This window comes from Chiloscyllium plagiosum, unplaced genomic scaffold, assembly GCF_037043375.1.
Source record: "Chiloscyllium plagiosum isolate Xiang-an unplaced genomic scaffold, Cpla_swu_hap1 HiC_scaffold_22, whole genome shotgun sequence".
NCBI classification, from domain to species: Eukaryota; Metazoa; Chordata; class Chondrichthyes; order Orectolobiformes; family Hemiscylliidae; genus Chiloscyllium; species Chiloscyllium plagiosum.
In genome coordinates, this window is record NW_028270160.1 from 76,139,327 (window position 1) to 76,158,713 (window position 19,387).

Below are 19,387 nucleotides of genomic sequence, written 5' to 3' on the forward strand. Positions count from 1 at the left end.
TCCTGTTTGTTAACCGGTCCGCCTCTATTCCTGTGTAACATATTCGAAGGGCTAAATAAGAACAAGGGACATCAGTCAGTAATCCAGCCACTCGAATCATCTCCACCACTGAATACAATCATGGCTGATGTCATCACGGCCCTGTTCCACTTTCCTACCATCTCCATCCTGAAACTCTGATCTCTTGCAGATTGCAGCACATGAAAAACATATCTGTTCAACATCTATACTTTCAATTACTTTTAGCATTTTACAGATCTTAATGAGATCTCCTTTCACTATTATAAACTTGAGAGTTATAGGCCTTGATTGCTTAATCTCTTTTCATAAGACAAACCCTTCATCTCTGGAATCAATCTAATGAAAACCTTCTGAATTACCTCCAATGCAATTACGTTCTTGTGCAAGTTAGAGCAGTAAAACGTTTATCCAGTTGCAGCCTCACTAATGTCTTGTATAGCTACAGCAACTCTACCTACCTTTCTACTCTATCTTTCTACAAATGAAAACTGAAACTATGCTTGCCTTTCCCATGTCTTGCTGTACCTGCATGCAGCCTTTCTGTGATATGCACATGAACACACTGACCCCTCTGCACATGAGCACTTTGAAGTTTCTCTCCATTTAGACAATAATTTGCCTTTCTATTTTGCTGACTAAATTGTTAAATCTCATAGTTGTCCACTTTAAATTTCATTGCCAAGTGTTATCCGATTCACCCAACCTATCCATATTGATTTTTAAAACTCTTACATCTTCCTTCCGAAGTAATTTCCCACCGATGTTAGTGTCATCTGAAAAAATGGCTATAGTATTTTCTATTCGTTCAACCCAGTAATAATATTGATGACAAAAAATAAAGGCATGAGTACTGAAATTTGTGTCACCCCACAAATTACATTTGCCAAAAGAAAATGACACATTTTTTCCATCTGCCTGCCTTTTGTTGGTTTACCAATCCACTATCCAAGCTAATAAATTACTCTTAAACCCATGTTGTCTGATCTTACTGCTTACACTTTGGAGCAGTGATACATCCAAACCCTTCTGGAAGACCAGATATATTCCACCTCCAGGATTCCCACTATCCACCTTGTTTATGACATTTTTAAATAACTGAAATAAACAATTCAAACACGACTTAGCCTTCTTAAAACCATCCGAGGACAGGCAAAATCGACGTTTCGGGCAAAAGCCCTTCATCAGGAATAAAGGCAGAGAGCCTGAAGCGTGGAGAGATAAGCTAGAGGAGGGTGGGGGTGGGGATAGAGTAGCATAGAGTACAATAGGTCAGTGGGGAAGGAGATGAAGGTGATAGGTCAGGGAGGAGAGGGTGGAGTGGATAGGTGGAAAAGGAGCTGGGCAGGTCGGACAAGTCCGGACAGGTCAGGGGATCGTGTTGCTGGGGGTTAGAAACTAGGATGAGGTGGGGGAAGGGGAAATGAGGAAACTGTTGAAATCCACATTGATGCCCTGGGGTTGAAGTGTTCCGAGGCGGAAGATGAGGCGTTCTTCTTCCATGCGTCTGGTGGTGAGGGAGCGGCGGTGGAGGAGGCCCAGCACCTCCATATCCTCGGCAGAGTGGGAGGGGGAGTTAAAATGTTGAGCCACGGGGCGATTTGGTTGATTGGTGCGGGTGTCTCGGAGATGTTCCCTAAAGCGCTCTGCTAGGAGGCACCCAGTCTTCCCAATGTAGAGGAGACCGCATCGGGAGCAACGGATACAATAAATGATATTAGTGGATGTGCAGGTAAAACTTTGATGGATGTGGAAGGCTCCTTTCGGGCCTTGGATGGAGGTGAGGGAGGAGGTATGGGCACAGGTTTTACAGTTCCTGCGGTGGCAGGGGTCAAGTGCCAGGATGGGAGGGTGGGTCGTAGGGGGGCGTGGACCTGACCAGGTAGTCACGGAGGGAACGGTCTTTACGGAAGGCGGAGAGGGGTGGGGTGGGAAATATATCCCTGGTGGTGGGGTCTGTTTGGAGGTGGCATCAATGTGGATTTCAACAGTTTCCTCATTTCCCCTTCCCCCACCTCATCCTAGTTTCTAACCTCCAGCCACACGATCCCCTGACTTGTCCGACCTGCTCAGCTCCTTTTCCACCTATCCACTCCACCCTCTCCTCCCTGACCTATCACCTTCATCTCCTTCCCCACTGACCTATTGTACTCTATGCTACTCTATCCCCACCCCCACCCTCCTCTAGCTTATCTCTCCACGCTTCAGGCTCTCTGCCTTTATTCCTGATGAAGGGCTTTTGCCCGAATTTGCCTGTCCTCGGATGCTGCCTGAATTGCTGTGCTCTTCCAGCACCACTGATCCAGAATCTGGTTTCCAGCATCTGCAGTCATTGTTTTTACCTTCTTAAAACCATGTTGACTCTGACGGATTGTGGTTTAACTTTGCAAATGTCCTGAACAATGGATTCTCACAACTTGCCTTAACTTACTATAGTATATCGTTACACATTATTCCCTAATGTATACAGTTATTATAAATTCTTCCCTTTCGAAAACCTTTACGTTTTCTTTGAATTCCTGTTTAACAGGCGCAAGGCTTTAACAGATCTCCTCCAATTGCTGTGTAAGAACCATGTGTGGCTGAATGGTCTCATCATCCAGCTGGTGTACAAAATCGATGGACTGACATCTTTCTGGTGTTCTCATGTTGTCGTCTCAAAGGCCAGAATAACCTCCTCTGATCTTACTGTGATGTGTGAGAGGTTTGGGGGGTTATGGAATCTTCCTGTTGCTGTGTTGCTCGAGGGGATCATGGGTCTTCTCATATTCCCCCATAACAGGCTGGAGAAACTGAACGGTCTCTTCATTCATCACTGACATGGGAGCAAAGGAGTGATTGGTCTTTTGATGTTCCCTTACAACTTACACGTGTCTGAATTACCTCTGCCTTTCTCATAAATAAGTCTCAGATAGATTATATCCTTATCTAATTCACTTGAAACAGGCTCAGTGGGGCTGAATGGCCTCCTATTATCCCTGTGTAACAATCGCCGAATCATTGTGTGGCCTCTTAAAGCTCCTGTGTATCAGACTTGATAGGGCTGAATGGACTGATCTTGTTGCTGTGTAATAGGATACTAGTCCGTTATGGTCTGCTCTGGGTCCAGTGTTATAGGCTCGAGGAGTTGATTGGCCTCCTCCTGTAACTGCATATCGGGTTCCAGGGTCTGAATAGCCTCGTCCTGTTCTGGTGTAACAGGGTTGAAGGCCTAAATATCCTTCTGTTGTTTCTTGTAACAATCTGGAAAATGGCATGGATTTCTCCATTATGTGTGTTTTTGGCTTCTGTTCCTGACTCCTTCTGGTCATCTATGTTGAAATAAGATCATCTTTCATTCTTGTAAAGTCCAATGTGCAGTGGATCAATCCTTTCCTTATAAACTAACAGCTTCATTAAACGAATCAGTTGAGGGAACCATCTCACAACTTCTCCAATGTAACAATATCTTTTCCTCAGTAAGGTGATTAAATCTGTATACGCTACTCCAGCTGTGATCCACGAAGATCCTGTACAGTAGCAACGACGCTTTACCAACCTGCTGTAAGGTTCCCATCCAGGTTACAGCAGTCACAGCTGTTGCGGGGAATAGACAGCATTGTTGAAAGATCATTGTCCTTCTCAACTCCACCAGCATAACGGGAGGTCTGGAGAAAAATTCATAATAAAGCTTGAGAAGATCGTAAATGATGTGGCAGGATAATTTCTACCATTAGTCTCCCCAGAACCAATTTCACTGAGATTTCACTGAATTCTGAATGGTGGAGCTCAGGAAGAGCAATGAGCAGAAAACATTGGTGGGAGTTATATATTAAAGTGAAAGCTGCAATACAAATATTGGGCGTGTTATAAAACAGCAATTGGGATATACACGTTTGTGGGGACTGCAGTAATAATGTACTATTTAAATTGTATCTAACCTGTGTTAACTCAACTGAATGCTAATGGTGGGAAAAACGGATTACATGAGCGTGTGTGAGATGGCTTGCATTAACATTATTTCGAGCACCGAGGACGAGATCAGGTTATTTAGGAATTGGTGTTGGATGAGCAGAAGAGCGAATTGAAACTTGTTGTAAACGACCCTTTGGGAACAATGACACAACTTTTTACTTGAGATTAGATTCCAGAAAGTATGGAAACAGGCCCTTTGGGCAAAAACGTCCACATCAACCCTCCAAAGAGTAATCCACCCAGACCGGTTTCCCTCTGATTAATACACCTACCGCTATTGGCAGTTCAATATGGTCAATTCACCTGACCTGAACATCTTTGGACTGTGTGAGGAAACCGGAGCACCCGGAGGGAAACCGCACAGGCACGGGGAGAATGTGCAAACTGCACACAGACATTCACCCGAGATTGGAATCAAATAGGGGTCTCTGTTGTTAGGCAGCAGTGCTCGACATTGAAGCACGGTGCTGCCTCTATTGGTTTTCTGATGTTTGTGTACACAACAATTTTTGTTTTATTTGAAGTAACGATTACGAATCTGAGCCATGCAAGCCATGAAAGTGTGAACAGAAAGTGGGGACTGCAGATATTGGAGGTCAGAGTCGAAGAATGTGCTGCTGGAAAATCACAGTTCGTCAGGCAGCATATTAGTGGCATGAGAATCGCCGTTTCAAAAATGTGAGAAATAGATGAATGAGGGGTTGAAAGCGTTAGGTGATGAAGGGAGTCAGAACGCCTCATCTACTGCATCCATTAAACCCAATGTGGTCTTCTCTACATTCGCACGACAGGACGTCAAATTGTGGATCATTTCAGTGACCATCTCTGGTACAGCCACACTGACCAACTTCATCACCTTGTGGCTAAATACTTTAATTCCCCTTCCAATTCAATCAAGGACATGCAGGTACAGGGCCTCCTCCATCGTCAAACCCTAACCACTTGAATAATGGAGGAAGAACGCCTCAGTGTCCGCCATGGGACCCTTCAACCACAGAGGATCAATGTGAATTTCCCATTTTCACAAACCCCACCTTGTCCCAGTCCAACCTTCCAACTTGGCACCGCCATCTACAATGTTCCTACGTGTCCATCTGCCTTCCCATCTATCCCATCCACCGTCCTCTCCGACCTATCACTTCCACACACACCACCTCATCTACCTATTAGATCAAAGGAAGATGCTTAGAAAAATGTGAAGTGTAGTAGTAAGCCAGTTGATTCAGAGAAATGTAGGACTCAGCAAAGGAGGACCAAGAAACTGAGAAAAAAAAAATCAAAACGAGAAAAAGCATGCAAAAAAAGTCACAACGTAAAAACTGCTATAAAGCTTCTAACAATGTATGGAACAAAAATAGAAAACTAGATCAAACATGGAACAGCGAGTGCGCGGACAGGGTAATTTATTGTAAAGAACAGAGACATTACACGGAAAAGAAACAGTTTCTTTGTGTCTGTCTTCATGGACGAGTATTCAGAAATTCTCCCAGAAATACCAAGTGACCATGGGACTTATGTAAGTAAAGTGTAAGATCATTCATATCAGTGATGAGGTATCATTTGAAAAGACAGCTGGATTGCGTGTTGATTATTCTGACAGACCAGATTTACTTCATACAAAATTTTCAGTGGAAGCAGAAATAGTCATATTGATTGCATCACGGATTTTCACGTTATTTTCCGACACATTCCTGAAAGGCAGGGAGCTATTAGAGATAAGGGATAAGGGACGATTTTAAATATTATCCGCCAGTTTAAGAAAGGATGTAGATGGAGTATTGTGATCGACAGACCAGTAACTTGTCATCCGCAGTCGGATGTGTGTTCGACTCAATTGCAAAGAACATGCTACTAGATATATAGAATGTAATGGCAAAACTGGGGAACATGATAATGCATCGATGGAAGGAAAACCATAAGTGGCAAACAATTTTTGGAGTGGTTTGAAGATGCTTCTTGTCGCCATCAGCAATGCAGAACCAATGGATAACGTATAGGTCGATAGTCAGGAGCATTTTTTTAAAAGAAATCACATACTAATATCATAAGAAAAGTTAAAGCGAATGGAATTGGGCAGAACATATGCAAATGGGAAAGTAAAATTAGGTTGCTGATTCAAAACTGAGAGTAATGTGTACTGCTGTGAGGTCCCTATCTAAAAAAGAAAACACTGAGTACAGAGGAACTGCAAAAGGCATTCACCAGATTAATCCCTAAAATGTCAAGATTGTCTGATTGGGAAACTCAGCCTGTGATCTTGAATTTCAAATAATGAGAGGTGATAGTAGTGAATCTTAGAAACTTAGAAACATAGAGAGGACTGAATGACAGAGGGACATGGAAAACTGCAAGCAGGCGCAATTAGTGAGAATCCCATGATTGTCTCTACGGACAACAAGTAGAACAGAATAATCAGTGAACAGTTAGTGTTCATAAGAAACCAAGGGGGCAATCTCTGTGTGAAGCTGAAGAAAATTGAGAGATTGTGACATGAGAGCTTCACACCTGTTTTACTCGGGAGAAGGAGGAGGCAGCTACAGAATTCGAGAAGATGGATGGGGAAGCTCTTGAACAGATTGATGTAAAATGCGAGCAGGAATTTGAGGTTTTGGCTGGTAGAAAATTGGACTGATTGCCAGGTCTGAATGAATTATAACATAGGCTGCTGTTGGAGTCAAGGGAGGAAAGACCCTGAAAGAAAAATTGAATTTGAATCTGACCATAGGGGAGGTGCCAGAGGACTGGAGAACAGCTAATGTGATTCCACTTCACAGTAAGGATGGTAGAGATAAACCAGGGAACTATAGATAAGCAAGTATTAGATCACTGTTAGGGAAACTACTGGAGAAAATAGGGAAGGAGAAAATTTAACTCCAATCAGAGGGTCAAGGCTTGGTCAGGGAAAACCATCATGATTTCATCAGAGGTAAGTCACATCTAATGAATTTGAATTAGTTTGAGGAGGTCGCTTAATTAGTTTTGCAGCAAGTCATTTGACAAAGCTTCACATGTGAAAGTGAAAAATAATGTCAAATCTCATGAAATCAAGGATAACTTGACAATTTACAACGAAGAGACAGGGGAAGAGTCAATGAATGGCAACACACTATGAAGCTCAGAGGGTGCTTCTGCACGCATCCTTGAATGTGACTGGACAGATTAATAGTTTAGTTAAGAAGTGGACCTTGGGTCTAGCAATCATTAATCGGGGCGTAGATTGTAAGAGCTATACATTGCTTTGCTGAGGCCAAGATGGGGTACTGTGTGCAATTCTGGGAACCACATTACAGGAAGGACGTGTGAGGGTGCAGAGGAGATTCACCAGGAGGTTCCCTGGGATTGAGCATATCAAATATGGAGAGAGACTGGGTAAGCTCGGGTTGTTTAGTTTGGAGCAGAGAAGGCTCAAGGGGATGTGATTCAGAAGGATAAGATTACGAGGGGCATGGACAGGGTGGATATACAGCAACTGTTCCTTTTAGACAGAGGGTCAAAACTTTTAAATTGAACGGTTTGAAGTTTAGTGAGAATGTAAAGATTGTATTTCTTTCACCCAGCGCGTTTTTGGGTCTTGAATTTCCTTCCTGAGAGGAGAATTATTTCCGGTATCCTCACAACCATTAAAAAGTGCTCGAATGAGCACTTGTAAGTGTCATAACATTCCCGGCTATAGGACTGGTGTACATCGTGCTGTATTTCTGATAGTCTAGAATCTATGCTACTGTGACTGTATGGCAGTGCAATGTCAATCATTGAGCAGCCTAAGGCAGGAATTGATGGGTTTCTGAAGAGTACATTAACAAGTGTTATAAGAGTGAGCTGTAATACCTTGACAAATTATGTCAATGTGAGAAATATCAGAACACGAATGCAGCTTCCTTACAATCTGAAACCAGAGAATGGAGAGTGGTGAACAGGGAAATGGCAGAACTATGAAATAGCTACTTCAGTTCTGTCTTCACAGAACTTTCTAACAGTACTAGGAAAACCAAGTCTGGTGTGGAAAACGACATAGTACATGGAACATAAAGCATAGTATGTAAATGGTTTAGGAGAAATTATTGGGGCTGAAGTAATGGTCATAGAAAACACTAGCATAGATTTATGTAATGGGAATTATTTTTGAGAAACAAACTGAGAGACAAATGAAAGAGAAGCAATGGATGTAAAACATTTGGATTTTCAGAAAAATATTTTAGTAATGCTCCAATCCTAGTTTGCAAAATTAAATCTGAGTGGATTGGGGCGAATATATATCGTCATGTTTCTCGAATGGGACAGCTGGCAGGAAACAGTGAATAGAAATAAACAGACTCGTCAAGCAACAGCCTGACATTATCTGTAAGGTATGATTCTGTGAGTATGATTATGTCCCAGACTCCCCAGCACCTTCTCCGGATATCTCTTGTCTCACCAGCAGGACAGACACAGCAGAAGTGGCGACACAGTGGGATACAGTTGGAAGGAAATTGCTCTGGGAGTCCTCAACAGTGAGTCCGTATCCCATGCAATCTCATGGCGTTAGTTTACACATGGGAAAGGAATCCTCCTGCTGATTATCATGTACCAGCCTCTCTCAACTGATTAATCAGTACTCCTCCATGCTGACCAACCCTTGGAGGAAGCACTGAGGGTGGCGAGGGTGCAAAATGTCGTCTGGGTGGGGGATTTTAATGTCCACCACCAAGAGTGACTCGGCAGCAGCATTACGAATTGAACTGGTCAGGACTGGGTCTACGGCAGTTCGTGAATGAAACAACAAGAGGAAATATATACTTGACCACATCCTTCCTAACCTTCCATTTGCAGAATAATCTGCCCATGCCAGTCTCGGTAAGAGTGACCAACCGCAGAGTCATTGTGGAGACAAAGTCCCGCCTTCACATTGAGAATAACCTCCATAACTTTGAATGACACTGTCACCGTGCTAAATAAGACAGACTTTTACAGATCTAGCAGCTCAAGTCGGGGTTTCCATAAGGTGCTGTGGCCCAGAAATAGCAGCCGAATTGTACTCTCGCACAACCCGGACTGGCATACCCTCTCACAACAATTAGCATCAAGTCTGAGAATCAACCTTGGTTCAATGGAGTGTGCAATGGAGGGCAGGAGCAGCACCAGGCATACCTGAAAATGAGGTGTCAGCCTGGTGAAGCCACAAACCAGAATGACTCATGTGCCAACTTGCATAAGCAGTAAGTGATAGATAGGGCTAAGTGATCCCACAAGAAACGGTTCAGATCTAAACTCTGCAGTCCTTCCACTTCTAGTTGAGAATAGTTATGGACAATTAAACAAGTCATTGGAGGAGGAGATTCCACAAGTATCCCCATCCTTACTGATGGAAGAACCCAGCACTTCAGTGCAAAAGATAAGGTTGATGCATTCGCAACAATCTTCAGTCAGAAGTGATGAGTGCACAATCCATCTCGGCCTCCTTCAGTTGGTCCTCAGCAATTCAGTTACCACTCATCAGCCAATTTGATTCACTCCACGCGATATCCAGAAATGGTCGGAGACAATGTACCAAAAGGTTACACATGCTGACAATATTCTGGAAATAGTATTGAAAACCTGTACTGTAGATCTTGTCACTACCCTAGCGAAGCTGTTCCAATATCGTTACAAAAAGGACATTTTCCCGATTCCGTGGAAAATTACCCACGTATCTTCTGTACATAAAATGCAGAACAAATCGAATTCGGCCAGTTACCTAACCATCAGTCTACTCTCCATAATCAGTTAAGTAATGGAAAGTGTCAGTGCTTTCAAGCAGCACCTGCTCAGCAATAATCTGGTCAATGACGCCCAGTTTGGGCTCCACCAGGGCCACTCAGCTCCTGATCTCATTACCTTGGTTAAACATGGACCAAAGAGCTGAATTCCCGAGGTGCGGTGAGAGTGGCAGCCATTTAAATCAAGGCTGCCTTCGACCAAGTGTGGCATCAAGGGGTGTTAGCAAAACCGGAATCAATGTGTATCAGGGGAAAACTCCCCGCTGGTTAGAATCATACCTGACACATAGGAAGATGGCTATGGTTAATAAAAGTGAGTGAACTCAGCTCCGGGACAAGTCTGTAAGAATCCCTCGGAGAGTGGCCTCGGCCTAAACATCTTCAGTGCTGCTTCGTTAATGACTTTCCCTCTATTATAAGGTCAGAAGTGGGTATGTTCGCCAATGATTGCACAATGTTCAGCAACATTTGTAGCTCTTCAGATACTGAAGCAGCCCATGACCAAATGCGACAAGATCTGGACAATATCCAGGCTGATAAGTGGCAAGTAATCTTCAGGCCACACAAATGCCAGACCGTGATCATCACCACTAAAATACGATCTAAACACCACCCCTTGGCATTCAAAGGTGTTACTATCACTGAATCCACAGTGGACTGCAGCGGTTCAACAAGGCAGCTCACCATCACCCTCTCAAGGGCAACAAAGGACGGGCAATAATTGCTGACCCAGCCAGTCACACCCAGATTCACGACATAAGTGAATAGAAAAACAACATTTTTTTTTTCACAGCAGAAGGTTGCTGAGGTATCACGGGGATCGGTGCACAGGTCCCAGCTGTTCACAATATACAGTATACATTTGGTTGCGGCAATCAAATAGAATATATCCAAACCTGCTGACAGAACTAAAGGATATTGGATTGTGAGTGGGTGAGGAGGTTGTAAAAAAGCTTCAAGGTGACTAAAACAAGTGGAGTGAATGGGCACATATGTGGCAGATGAGGGCAAAGTGGGTAGAGGGGACGGTGTGCCGTTTGGTAGGAAAAAAGAGATTCGCAGCCTATCGTTTGAAAAAGGATTGTTTGAAACATGTTGATCTACAAAAGGACGCATGCTCCTTTTTGTTGTTTCCTTCTGCGCAGCCCTCCGATGTCCCTGCAGAGCAGTGAGTTCTGAACCCAGAAGTCAATACTGGGAATGGTATTGTCACGCTGACCAGTGTACATAGACCCATTAAGTGGGGAGCTGTGACATTGCAAATGATCTGGATCTCTCTGTACACCAATCATTAAAAGCGATATTGCAGGAAAGAAAGCAGTTAGAAAGATAAATGGTGTGTTGACCTTCATTTCAGGATGATTTGAATCGAGGAGTAAGGGTGTCTTACTGCAGTTGTACAGGGTCTTGGAGAGACCCAATCTCAAACATTGTGCAATATTTTGTGCAGTTTTGGTCTCCGTACCTCATAAAGGGCAAACCTGACATTGATGGAGATCAGCGAAGGATAGCCAGACTGATCTCTGGGATGACAGGCTTGTTGTGGGAGCAGTGTTTGGGGCGACTGGACCTGTATTCCATGGGGTTTAGGAAAATGCGTGGAGATCTCAGTGAGATATATAAAACTCTGACAGGGTGAGACAGATTGGAAGCAGGGATGATAATTCCCCAGGCTGTGGTGTGTAAAACAAGGGGCCACACTATTTCATACAGATAGGCCATTCTTTATTCAGATGAGAATAAATGTCTGCACTCAGAGACTGGGGAATGCACTCGAACCTAGAAACCAAGGCACTGAATATAAATAAAGATTTAGATACAATAAAGGGATGGTGGGAGAGCAGGAGTACGGTGTGGGGACATAATGGCCCAGCCATCATTATATTGAATTGGGTAGCAAACTCGATGGAGAAAAGGGAGCAAAATATTGCTACACTTCCTATATTATAGCTTCCCGATGTTAATCATATTAACGAATATATTCATTGTATGGGATAAGTACATTATGGAGATGTTTGAAAATGAACGACAATGAGGAAGGCTCAATGTGTTGAATGGCCCACTCCGTTCCTGATGTTTCTGTGAAGACTGTGGGAAAGCTCTGTAAAAATTGTCACAAGCTCTCAGATGTTTGGAAGGAGGTCTCTGCAGGGTCAACAGGACTGTGTTTCCCTTTCCCTTTTCCGATAATGGCTGGGGCTGGGAGTTCTGTCCAGGTTTATCCTTTAAGACCTCGAAGCAGTTTGATACCATAAAGTGTCTTGTGTGTCTGGAGTCACTTTTAGGCCAGCCCAGGAAAGCACAGGAGATTCACATCTTGAAAGTAATTTGGGGAGCAAATTGGTGATTACAATCGACATTAGTTTTAAGGTCACTGTTACTGACACCAGATTTCGATTCTTAATATTTTATCAATTGTTTTTAATTTCCACCAGCTGCCAGAGCATTATCTTGGTTTGGATTAGTAATCCAGTGAAGTTTCCCCAACAGCACCATCTCCAAATGGGGACCTATCGGAAACCACACTGAGCAGGTTTTTTTGTTCTGTGCTGCTTGACAACTCTGTCAAAAAGAACTCCCACCTTCGTGACTGTCGTGATTGGACTGAGTGAGTGGTAAGTGGTCAGACTGTAATTATTCTCCTCTTAGGGGACTGGACATAGCTGTGTAATTTTCCACATTGCCAGAGAGATGTCAGAGTTGGAGCTGGAATGAAACATGCTCCCCAGGGACACGGCTTGTTGTGCAGCACAAGTCCTATTGCAGGAATGGTGTCAGGGCCCATTGCTTTTGTCGTATCTATTGTGTTCAGCTGTCTCTTCATGTTCCGAGCATAAAATCGAATTGGTCGAATACTGGCATCTGTGATTCTGTGGGCATCATGACGAGAGTGAGGTGAATCATCAGCTCAACACGTCTGGCGGAGAATGGTGCAGGTACTACATCCTTGTGTTTTACACTGTTGTACAGGGCAGTTCTGTAACGCAGAATGGAGATATTTATGGAATCCTCTCTGACAGTCATTTCTTTAACCGTCCATCACCATTTATGACTGAATGTGGCAGAACTGCAGAGATTCGATCAGATCTGTTGGTCAAGTGTGGTATCTTTATTGTTTTAGCATTAGGTCTAGGTTCACATGCTTCTGATCCTGACATGTTCTCCCACAGTCATTACTGAAACGTAGGTCGTGTTGATGGTAATGGCAGACTGAGGAGATTATCCCTGGGCAAAAATGTTACAGATTGTGGTTAAGTGCTGTTCTGCTTGTCCTGCTGCTGTAGTCTACAGTACTACATAAATACGCAGTTTTAGCTGCAATATCTGCAACGCAATAATGCTGTCTGTCTCCTAGTTCACATCGAGACCCATTCACCTATCAACCCTGTACTCAGTGACCTACTCTAGTTTCAGAAATGGGTCAGAAAATGAACAACGGAGACACAGTTAACGAAAAATGATGCACATGATGTATAAAACATTAAATCATTATTTGATCCTCATCTAAAGTGATATGTTCCCCGTCTCTCAATGTTTCGTCTTTTCTGGAATTCTCTAATCCAATCTCTCATTTTTTTCTATCAGGCTGCGTGTTATAAATTCTTGCTTCTGGTATCCATTTTCATACACACATTCATCTGAGGGTCGCTCCCCGAGTCATGCTTCCAATCTGACACATTCGGCAAAACCAATTAACTGATTTTAATTTAATTGTTTAATGCATCTGAATCCTTTTTTTCCTTGAGTAATACCATCTTCTGTGTTTAAAATGAATGTGTTTCCCTCTGTTTCTCTCCCTGACCATGATTCAGAGCTCTGTAGCGTCAGTGATGCCAGCCATATACAGTTTCAGAGCCAATGAATTCTCTGATTCCCAGTCATCTTCACCACATTGTATGTTTCCTCTTTTGGTTTGATACCTAATCACTCATGGCTGCCTTGTCCTCCCATGAGTATGTTTCATCTCATTTGGGATGGATTTCTGATATCATCCGAATTTTCCACAGAAGTTCCTGCCTTTGCTACACCATGGACTTTCCTGCTCGGCTCCCCTTCCAATTAACTCTGGCCAGCTCCTCCCGCATGTCTTTGTACATATGTTACTCACTTGAAATCACATTACATCGAGAAGACAGCAATAGATATAAACCAAAAAAATGAGTTTTGAGAGAAGGGACGCGAAGAATAATTTGGAAATTTCTTAACTAGATACAAAGAGAGAACGAGAGAGAGGATATAGATGACGAAATTTGAAAAATGAGAAAACTTGATTATTGAAAATAGTAGATGTACATCCCTCAATGTTTTGGCAATGTATGTGTGCTGTGGTCCGTTGTACAGTGCATGTACAACAGAGCAATGTTTTCAAATGCTGCGTCTGATGGCAGAACTTTTATCTCCAATGATATGACAGACACAAACTTTGGAAAGAACCCAACAGGCAATATATTGAATTCCCGGTAGAAGGGGGATTAATGGAAATAAGTTGGGATACCAGAAGCAAGAATTTATAACACGCATCCTGATAAAAAATGAGAGATTAGATTAGAGAATTCCAAAAAAGGAGGAAACATTGAGAGAAGGGGAACATATCACTTTAGATGAAAATCAAATAATGATTTAATGTTTTATACATCATATGCATCATTTTTCGTTAACTGTGTCTCCGTTGTTCATTTAGAAAGTGTTGGTGCACATATGAAAAATGTTACTTATCTACACACACATATTGATTAAACAGTGTATATAACATTATTTTTCCGCCATTGAAATGGTCCTGTTGTGCTACCAGGATACATGAACACCAACTGACCAGCAAAAGACACGACCCATTATCACTATGTTCCATACATAGAGACAAAGAAGGGCACTATTTTTATTGGGACAGCATACACACATACTAAGACACGCAAGGACGTTCTTAGAGGAATGGCATTATAACTAGAAGTCCATCAATAAGCACATCAATTTAGATCCTTTCTACCTTCTCTTGTAAAACAAAAGAACCGGAAATGACATCACCCATCTCTCAAAACCAAGACTGACAAATGGAGAGGCGGGACATACACCAGCGCTTCAGCGGGGACTCTCACTGATGATGTTACCTAGTCATGGTGTCGAAACATCTGAAATCAGACCTTCAACCACAACAAGCTAACTTGCATACATATGAACTGTCATTTTTTGTCTTTTATTAGCGGAATTTGGGAGTTCCCATGTTTTAACCGATTACGAGGTGAAGTGAGCTTTTATGGGTGTGTGATTCTAATTAACAGAGGGATTCGACATTGAAGTCATAAAAGTTTTGGGACTTGCTATATGGGATTTGGACAGATTTGAACAGATTTGGGTGCAAAAGGTCTCGACAGATTCAAACACGTGGCAAATAGTGACCTAGACCTTCAAATAAAACCGGTGGGAAAAATGTGTTCACCTGTAGTTGGTTAAATTACAAGTGAGAGAAATGGCTTTCAACATTACTATCGGGGTTTCCAAATTTTCCAAGGAAGTTTAGAAAGACAGAAGGACTTTTGTTTAGAATTAGTAAACAGATTTTAATTGGGTTTAACCAGGGACAAAAAGAAAGCTGAAATTATAATTGAGTTGGTCAAGCACATTGGTTTATCAGAGAAACAGACAAGTGCAGTAGAGTTAGAAAAAACATAAATTGCAAATGTAACAACTGAAGTTAGAAGATAAAGAAAGAGAAGGAAACAGAGAGAAAAAAGAGAAAGAGAGGAAAAATAAAGAGAGAGAGAGATTTTGAAATTTAGGAGTTGGGAATTAGACAAGAAAGCTAAATTAACAGGATGGAGATGGAGGGAAAACGTAGGGATGTATACAACTATGTTAATACCTTGCCATATTGCGGTGAAAAAAAAATCAAAACCTCTTTTATTTCGTTTCGAAAATTGGCTTGGCGGATGGTATGTCAGTGAACTTGTGGGTAATGCTAGTTCAGACTAAGCTGATGGGCACTGTTAGTGAGGTATGAGCGCTATCAGATTAGGGTCAAGAGATTATGCAGATGTAAAACTTACTATATTGAGTGGTTATGCATTGGCACTAGAATAATATAGACAGAGGTTCAGAAAAATAGAGACAGAACCAGGTCAAACTTATGCTGAGTTTGAAAGAATTAACCACAGTCATTTTGATAGATGGATGCTGGCCTTAAAATGGATAAGACCTTTGAGGCTCGAAGGGAGATTATTCTGATCGAGGAATTTAAAGACTCACTTCCAGAGATGTTTAAAATTCATGTAAATGAACTGAAAGTTCAAGAAGTGAGAAGCGTGGCAGAAATGGCAGTGAATACGCATTGGTGCATGAGATGCAGTTTATCTTCTGTGAGGATTTTCATTCTCTGAGGGATAGAAATTGGGAGAAGGGGAGATCCTACACTGCAAAACTTAGAGGAAAGCACACTGGAAATAGTTTAACACAGGTGAAAAATAAGCTCAAGGTTGTTGAAAGGTGGTGTAAGTCCTCAGGTGCTTTCACAATAAGGGAGTGGAACCCATAGAATTCCAGTACCGATGGTTTAAGAAGGGCACTGGGAAAAGGTGTGTTCACTGCAGTAAGCTGGGACATATAGTGCTGCGCATTGAAGGAAGGCACTTTGGGAAAGGATGTGCTAAAAGATGCTAAGCCAGTGGCATTAGTGAACCTGGTAAAGAAGACCCCAAGTCTCCAAGGAGCTGCAGGTTAGTGCACAGCCTAGCTATAGTGTCAATGCCAGGTCTCGATAAAAAAATTAGCCTCTGTGGATAAATCTTACTCAGAAGGTGGGTGGAGGGAGGGCGGGAGGACAATAAATTATATTTTTTGAGGTACGGGATCTGCTCACTCTCTAATAGTTGAGAAGTAAGGTGCCAGAAAAACACAACAGATCAAGCAGCATCCTAAGAGCAGGACAGTCGAAATACTAGGTATAAACCCATCATCAGGAATGTGGCGGGGGTACAAGGGGGCTGAAAGTTAAATGGGAGAGCTCGGTTTGTGGGAGGATCACTGGTAGGGCGATAGGAATATGCAGTTGGGAGTGACAGTGATATTTTAGAGGGGAGTGTGGAGTGGATAGGTAGGAAGCAGGATGGACATTTTAGACAATTCAAGAGGGCAGTGCCAAGTTGAACGGTTGGATCTGTGATGAGGTTTTATGGAGGGGAGATTTGGAAATTGGTGAAGTTGATGTTGATGCTGTGTAGCTTGAGGGTTCCAGCTGTCCTACCACCTATACACTTCACTCTCCTCTCCGACCTATCAGTATCACACCCACATGCATCCACCTATCGCCTTCCAAGCTCCATTCCATTCAGCTCCACCCCCACCCTCCGATTTATTTCTCAACCCCTTGCCCCTCCCTTAGCCACACTTTCCTGATGAAGGATTTATGCCTGAAAAGGCAACTCTCCTACTCCTCTGATGCTGCCTGACCTGCTGTGTTTTTCCAGCCTCACACGTTTCAACTCTGATCTCCAGCATCTGCAGTCCACACTTTCTCTTGACTTCTAATAGTAAGAGAATGGAGAATTTTCACTCTTTCAGACATGTTATTAAAGAGCATGATAATTTGTGGAATGGAGACTGAAATTAAGCATTCCCTTGTGTAGCATCAGGTTGGAGTGCCAAATCAATGTTGGGGAAGTAACAGTGACAGTGAGCGACAGAGTATCAGTTCCAGGAATACAGTTTGTTCTTGTGAATGATTTAACAGGATCCAAGGTGGGAGAGGCACCCCTTGTGGTGGAAAAGTCAAAGGAAGACTAGCGAACTGGGGAGCTAAAAGAAAAATATCCAGGAATTCTCCCAGACCGTGGAGTGACAAGATCCCGCTGTCAAAAGTTACAGCAGGAAGGAAAAACGAAAGAAAAAGACAAAAGAGTTGATGTTCAGTTAACTTACACCTTGTTTGATGTCACGGTGCAGGAAAAACCTGATCAGGCAGAGGGTCAGGCAGAGGTGTTTAGTCCCGAAGCGCGAATGGACTTAAAATAGATACACATACAGAAAAGGAATTTAAATATATTATATTACTTACAGTGTGGAAACAGGCCCTTCAGCCCAACAAGTCCACACCGACTTGACGAAGCACAACCCACCCAGACCCATGTACCTACACGACGGGCAATTTAGCATGGCTAATTCACCTAACCTGTACATTTTATGACTGTGGGAGGAAACCGGAGCAAACTGACACAGACACGGGAAGACTCCACACAGTCAGTCGCCTTAGGTGGGAATTGAATGCAGGTCTCTGGTGCTGTGAGGCAGCAGTGCTAACCACTGTACACCATGTCGAACGTTGCTAACTTAAAGGTAGAATCCTAAAATTAAAATGGAGATCACGACAGGTCAGTGCAGAAGGGAATGAGCTGAAGTGCACCAGATTGTTAACGGTAACATATAGTGTTATGGGTAGCAAAAGAACTAACTGCAGGTAGTCATCTAGGTGTACGGAAGATTCAGGCTAAGGTATGGAAGCATTTCTAGCAGCCTGGAATGCACAAGTATATGGAGAAATTTTGTTGTATATGTCAAATATGCCAAATGGTAGGTAAGTCACAGACAGTAATAAAATCAGTACCTTTATTGCCAATTCCTGCATTCGAAGAAACTTTCACATGGTTTCTGATTAATTGTGGAGCTCCCCTTTCTAAAGTAAAAGTGGACACCAATATTTGCTGAACATAATAGATGTGTCTACCAGAATTCTAGAGGCAATTGTATTACACAATATTAGGGCAAAAAGGGAGGTGGGGGAGTTGGTAGCTTTCGTTACTCGCTGCGGGCAAAGCAGTGAGATTCAGTCAGACTAAGGGTCTCATTTTACGGCTCAGCTGTTTAAGGAAGTCATGGAATAGTTTAGGCATACAGCGCTTCAAATTAAGTGCGTTCCATACTGAATCCCAGGGAACCTTGGAAAGTTAGCATCAGACGCTGAAGATCATGTTAACAGCATACTGTCAGGATTACCCGAATGATTGGGTTAAAGGTGTCCCATTAAATTGTTTGCCATCTGAGAGGTCCCAAATATATATATATATTCAGTTTACTTCCTTTGAGTTAATATTCGTACATGAAGTGAGAAGTCCTTTGAAGTTAGTTAATAATAAATTGACAACCGAATTCAGAGATCTCACACTTGGATTACGTGTGTGAGGTGAGGGAGGGATTAGTTGGAGTAGGTGAGTTAGCTGAACAGCACCTGAAGAGGGCACAGCCTAGGGTGAAGCAGGTGGCAGATACAAACTCTGAAACTTTGACGATTTCCCGTGGGGATGACGTATTAGTATTGTCAGCAATGGTAGGAAATCCCTTCAAAGCCAGGTTTTGGTAGCCCATTTCAAATTTAAAAAAGTGCTGAGTCAGTTAAACTATCTTATAAAGATACCGGATATGACAAAAACATTATCGAGTATGTCATGTGAATGAATAAAGCACCAGCCACATTTCGCACTCAGGATCAGAGTTGTGGCCAGATGAACAAATTGCGCATTCTATTTGTATGATGTAGGGATCTTTTGCAAGTGATTGAAATCTCACATGTTACTTTTGGCGGAGCACGTTCAATGATTACAAGAATTGGTAATAAACATAAAGAAAACAAAATTCATGAAGGCAGAGGTGATAAGAGATACAGTTAGTAAGTTTGCAGATGACACCAACATTGGAGG